Here is a 6,000-nt window from a genome sequence, read left to right on the forward strand (position 1 = left end):
AAGTATTAAACACAAATGTCAAGTTCAATCAGGTATTTGAAAGCACTCACCAAAGATGTAGTGCCTTTACGGGTTATGGTCAGGTGTTACTCCTTGTTAGGAGTCCAAATCTGCGATAAAACATCGTTGACGAGTTTTGAAAATCAACTAAGTTTGAAACTTAAACGTTTCGTTTAACAAGAATCAAGTAATTGAAACTTATTTAGAGAATATTCGTAAAACTCTTGCTCACTTTTCAAACTGTAAAACTTTGAAACAATTATACTTTGAAATACCATTTGAGTCGAAAAAACGAGGAAAACGTATTTCTATTAGTCGTAAATTTCATTTTTCCAAGGGTACAAGTTTCGGTCGAATTCTAACTTATATACCTTTGTGAAAGAAGACTTGAATATCCTCAACGATTCAAGTGATATTCGTTTTCAAATCCTTACTCAAGTCGCACTTACATCTACCTAGCACTCGAGTGCAAATTTGGACAGCATGCCCTTTGTGTTTACCTATTTTCCAACAATTTATGACTTCATTATTTTTCTCAATTCAGCCTCAAAATCATACACAAATAATCTAACCACAATAGCCTTTCAATAGGTTCACTGTCATTCAATTACAAAACAATACTAGAAAATGGACCGGAACTAATGTTTAAGACAATTAACAAAATCACAGGTTTGACATCTCTTAGCATTTTGGTCACCATCGAAGCTAAACTTATCAGATTGGGGTGCACCTTATACCGTTTTAAAGCTAAGACAAAGTGTTACAACTTTTACGAAAACAACTCAACCCATTTCTGTAACATCCCGAATATTAGGAGGTTGTTTGTGAAGAAAATATTAAAGTATATTTCTTCGGGTTTGATTTAAAACCTTATTTTGTTTTAAAAGACTAGAAACCCTAATGTTTTAATCAAAAACCCTAGTTTACTTGTGACTAAACGGTTTCTTAAATCTCTCGTATTTTACTAGAGATCCTAATGTTAATTATTGAAATTTTAAATTCCTCACGTTTTCTTAAAAATTTCCTTTTATTTGAAAATTATTATTTATTAAGGCCCTACTACCCAATTGTTCAACAATAAGTGCAGATGAACCTGGAAATAGGGTTTTACACTTCAGTTTCAAGATTTGAGCAAAATTAGGGTTTTTCGATTTTTCCGCCGGATGAATTTTCGGTACTGGCCAAGGATCAATTTGATGATTAAAAGTGACTTTTAAGTGAGAAATAATATGTGAGTAGTAGCCATGAGACAAGGTTAGTGAATGGAAAGAAAAAAAACCTAGTACGTGAGTTTTTAAGAAAACGGCGCGAACCGGCGGGTCCCGCGCACTACCGTTTGAACGCACTACTGGACTACCACTTTCTTGCACCACAAGCTCATTGATATTTGAGCCAAAATATCTTCTTATATTCAGCTAAGAAGGACCGAAATTTGTGGCTAAGAAGCAAGGGGAAGAAAGAGAAAAATTAGTGGACAAGATTAGTCCAAGTGTTAGTAGAAATTTGTGGTCATAATTAACTCTAACCTTCTTACTTCCTATAAGACCAACACTTAGCTTCATTCCTCTTCATTTTGCTGCTGAAGAACCGTGAGTGAGAGAGAGGAAAAACAAGAGAGCAAACCTTCCATTTCATCTTCAAATCCAACAACTTAGTGAGAAAATAAACAAAGTAAACCGATTAAACTTGTTCTTGAGTGACTAAGTGTTGATTTGTGGTAAGTTTTTGAAGGAAGGAAGCTTGGACTACTCTTAGTGACCTCTACTCAAGGTAAGAGAGATTATCTCTCCAAGTTTTGCTTTTAATTTGGTTAAATTAAGATGGGCAACTTGATTTTAGGGTGAGATTATGGATGATTAGCATGTTTTAGTGGTTTTCCCCAATTTATTTGATGAACTAGGGCTTGTGGAAATTCTGCCCAAATTGTTGTAGGATGCTTATATGTTGTAATTGAAGTTATATAAGGTGTTATGGTAGTGATTGGACCAAGAAATGAAGGATAGATGCACTAGAAACTCAAAGTTTCAAAATCTGGAATTTTTTTTCCCCAAATTTCTGTCCGAAATTTTAACTGTATGTTAGAGGCTGATTTGGCCTTGGGTCAAAGAAGGAAAGTTGTATAGAATGGAATTTTGTAGGTGCCTATAAAATTTCAGCTCAATCGGAGCAACGTAGGTCGTGAAAAGTCCAAAATACCCTTACTGTTCTAAGTATTTCCCAGCAGTACGTTTCAGCAGTTGAGTCCAGTTTATCACGATTTTTGACCAGGATCCATTCTGTTTTAGCTCTGGACCAAAACATGAAAGTTGTAGTGCTCTGAAGTAGCTTTAAAATGCCTCTAAGAACACCTGATTCGGACTTGTGTACACTGGGTTTTGTCCATTACAGTGTTCTGCATTTAAACAGCCGGTGAATTGATTTCAGGTTTGGTAATTGGAGAATTTGACCAATTTACATTAGAAACTGGACAAAGTGACCTTCATGAACATTGTAGCCCTGTGTCTTAGCTTCGAAACGGCATAGGTTGCGCCTCATTCCGATAATCCTAGCCTCGAATATGTTATTTCCGCATTTGTACGTCAAATCTGTTTTGTGCCACATTGAACTCCTGTACTTGCTACTGTTGTGAATCTTATTATTATGATATTGTGAGCCTATGGAACGGCTCTTGACATGAATGGCTGAGATGTATAATGTTGGGTTGTGTTTGAGAAAAACAATGAAGCCTAAAAGGCTGGAAAATTAGGTAAACACAAAGGGCATGCTGCCCAAATTTACGCTCGAAAACTAGAGAACTACTTGCAACTTGGGTAAGGGTTAAGAGTGATTACTGCTTGAACCATCTAGGGTACTTGAGTATTCTTGTTCCGAGGTATATAAGGAAGGACTTGGCCGAACTTGTACCCTTGAGAAAGGAAATAATGATTGCTCGGAGTATGTTTTCCTTATACTTTCGACTTGCATGGCATTTTCAAGTATAAATGTTACAAAGTTTTACCATTTAAAAAGCGAGCAAGTGTTTCACGACTACCATCCGAGTGAATTTCAATTTCTTGATTTTATTGAACGAAACGTCTAAGTTTCGAATCTTAGTCATGTTTCAAAGTTCTCAAACTGAGTTTTATCGCAGATTTGGACTCCGAACCCGGAGTATAACCTGAAAGTGACCAGTAAAGGCACTATATCTTTTGGTGAGTGCTTTCAAATACCGAATTGCACTAGATACTTGAACTTGATACGTGACCAATATGAGTACATGTTATATACGTGAATTGATAGGGCAAGAGTGTACTTTATCGCACTTGCCCTTACGTGATATACTTGTTTATTGTTGCAATTGACTTGATATACTTGATTATGATGCGCGCACTTCCTGGAATTCCAGAAACCCTGTGGTGAGTTACTCTAGTCGAGCCGGCAAGGGCTTGGTCGATTGAGTAACGAACCCTGGGTCTCTTGTATTGTCGAGTGGAGTGATATCTCCTCGACTAATCGGTATACTCGAGTATTACCACCCATGTTCTTGAGGATTTTGGGCCCAGCTGGGGGTTGAACGGTGGACGGAGAGTCGTTTAAGTGGTGTTCTACTGGATTGGTTACTTACTTGAAAGTTGACGGAGTGTCAACTACTACGTGATCAAGCTTCTGGTAATGCAAAGGGGAATTTGGCTCCTGAGAGCCATCCGTATCCTTATGCTTTGGAATACTTATTGTTTGTTGGATTATTGTTTCTTTTGAAAAACTTTTACACTCGCTCATTTTAAGATTGCTACTTGACGTGTTACTGTTCACATTTATGAACACTTCATGAACACTTTATGCTCGTTACTTGGCTATAACGAAAACTCGTACTTATAAATAATGGTCAATTTGCTATTTGGAACCTCACTGGGCTTTTAGCTCATTCCACTCCATTTGTTTTCCTTTCAGGGGTACGAGCGAGGTGCGAGATATGTAAAGTCTAGCATAGACTAGTTGTTTGATTTTTGACTTGTACTCGTGCTATTCCTCGAATAGAATGTTTTGTATTTGGATTGTATACGCCTTGAACCAGTTTGAGTATATTGAGACTTTGTACCTCGATTTCTATCAATGTAAATTATAAGCTTGAATTGGGATTGTTATTTATGGTTCATGGTTGTGTGTACATTATTCGATAGAGATAGTGAGTGAGTCCTGGCGAGAGCTGGGCAGGCGGTCCGCCGAACCCTTTGGTACGCCTTAGGGGGAGGTGGGGTCGTCACAATTTCACATTTGATCTAGGTCAAATTTGCAAATTACAGAACCAGAATTCATTATCAGTTTGGTTATAAGCACTGGATTTAAATGGCAATAACTCAAACTACAAAATTCTGATTGAGGCATTTTTAGATGCGTTGGAAAGCTGAAACATAGGGTTAAAACTTTTATGTTTTGTCCAAATACTGATTTGATACGGATCAAAGTGAAAAATGAAGTCAAACCTGTGAAATCTCAAAACTGCCTGATGAAAAGAACATTTGGCAGCTAGAGGTATTTCAGTCATTTTATATGATACAGTACTCCGATTGAGCTGAAATTTTACAGAAAGCTATATAACATTATTTCCTACAACTTTTATGTTTCGACCTAAGCCTGATTCGGCCTCTAATATGAACAAATTACATTATCAGAACAGAGCAGATTCCACTATCAAAGCTGGAAATTCAACTTTTAAGGCTAAAAATCACAATCAAGCCACTAATCATCTCACAAATTCCATATCCAAACCCATTACCAACATTTGAAAGTTAAACAACATATTCAAGGCTTAAAATTATCAAACCCTAGCTGAAATTTCATGAATCACCACCAAAACTACAAAATCTTCCATAAAACCTACTACAAACAAGCATAATCTCATTCAAGTGCAAGATTAAAGAAATAAAGTAGCTTCTTGCCGAAAGTACCTTCAAACCTCAAGAAAGATGGAAGCTTAGTGCTTTTCCTCCAAAATCTCTCCACTCAAGTCCTTAATCTTCCCTAGTGAATCGCTTTTATGGAGTATTTTGCGAGCTTGTGGATTGAAACTCAAGATTCAAGCATGAAGTTGGGATTGAAGATGAACTTTTCTCTCCTATTTTTCCTCTCAAACTCATGGCCAAGATGGAGAAAAAAGTGCAGAAATTTTTGGTCCCAAACAAAGTTAAGAAGATAGGAAAGTTTGTTGGTCAAACTTGGTTGGCCAACACTTGTCAAGCCGCCATTGGTCCTCTTGTTTTTTTTTTTCTTTTTTCCTTTTCTTTTGGTCAAAAATGGTGGCTGTTTCATAGGATATTTTAGGGGTGATTAACTGAAATAAAAGCAAGGTAATTAAGGTAATAAAGTAGTGTTCAAGTGGTGTACTCACTCGGTGACAAACGGCACATGTCGGTTCACACCGTTTTTCCTTAACTCACACGTACTAGGATTTTCACTTATAATTCACTAACTTATTATTGTTACTTCTAATCACACACTTTTTCTTATCTAAAACTCACTCTTAACCACCAAATTTAGTACACACCCCGTATCGATTACTCATACTACCAAAAGACGTAAAAACCCGTAGAAACCCTAATTTACCCTAACGATGAAAGTAAAGAAGAAATTCTTAATTCTATTCTTTATTCCAACTATTGAGAGAGTAAATAAATAGTAAAAAAATATTATAAAGTAATTTAATCAAAATAAGAGAGAATTTTAAAAAAACATGAGCGAATTTTCCAGTCGTCACACTCTTTGCTCCTTAAAAGAATTTCGACTTCGAAATTTATACATGTATTCATAAATAACTTAGGATATTTTCCTTGCATATCCGTTTCTAGCTCCCAAGTCTCACCGTAGCCAAAATTTAGCTAAACAATGGAAAACACGAATCGTATCTTCTACTACCTCCGATAGTTCAAGTACTGCCTGTTGGTCCAAGGCGTACATTCTAGGGGATATTAACCCTAGGTATTGCTCAAAACTTGACGAGGTACAACCAAGTACGTAAGCGTG

The 6,000-nt window shown here is 36.5% G+C and overlaps 1 long non-coding RNA gene across 1 annotated transcript; it reads left to right on the top strand.

Moving 5' to 3' along the window:
- The first annotated feature begins 1,590 nt into the window (after positions 1 to 1,590).
- Positions 1,591 to 4,124, top strand: LOC140004961 (uncharacterized). Its single transcript, XR_011812781.1, has 3 exons — positions 1,591 to 1,770; positions 3,131 to 3,191; positions 3,931 to 4,124. It is a non-coding gene; the product is annotated as an uncharacterized lncRNA (long non-coding RNA).
- Positions 4,125 to 6,000: the final 1,876 nt, after the last annotated feature.

Source organism: Coffea arabica, chromosome 4c, assembly GCF_036785885.1.
Source record: "Coffea arabica cultivar ET-39 chromosome 4c, Coffea Arabica ET-39 HiFi, whole genome shotgun sequence".
Taxonomy (NCBI): Eukaryota; Viridiplantae; Streptophyta; class Magnoliopsida; order Gentianales; family Rubiaceae; genus Coffea; species Coffea arabica.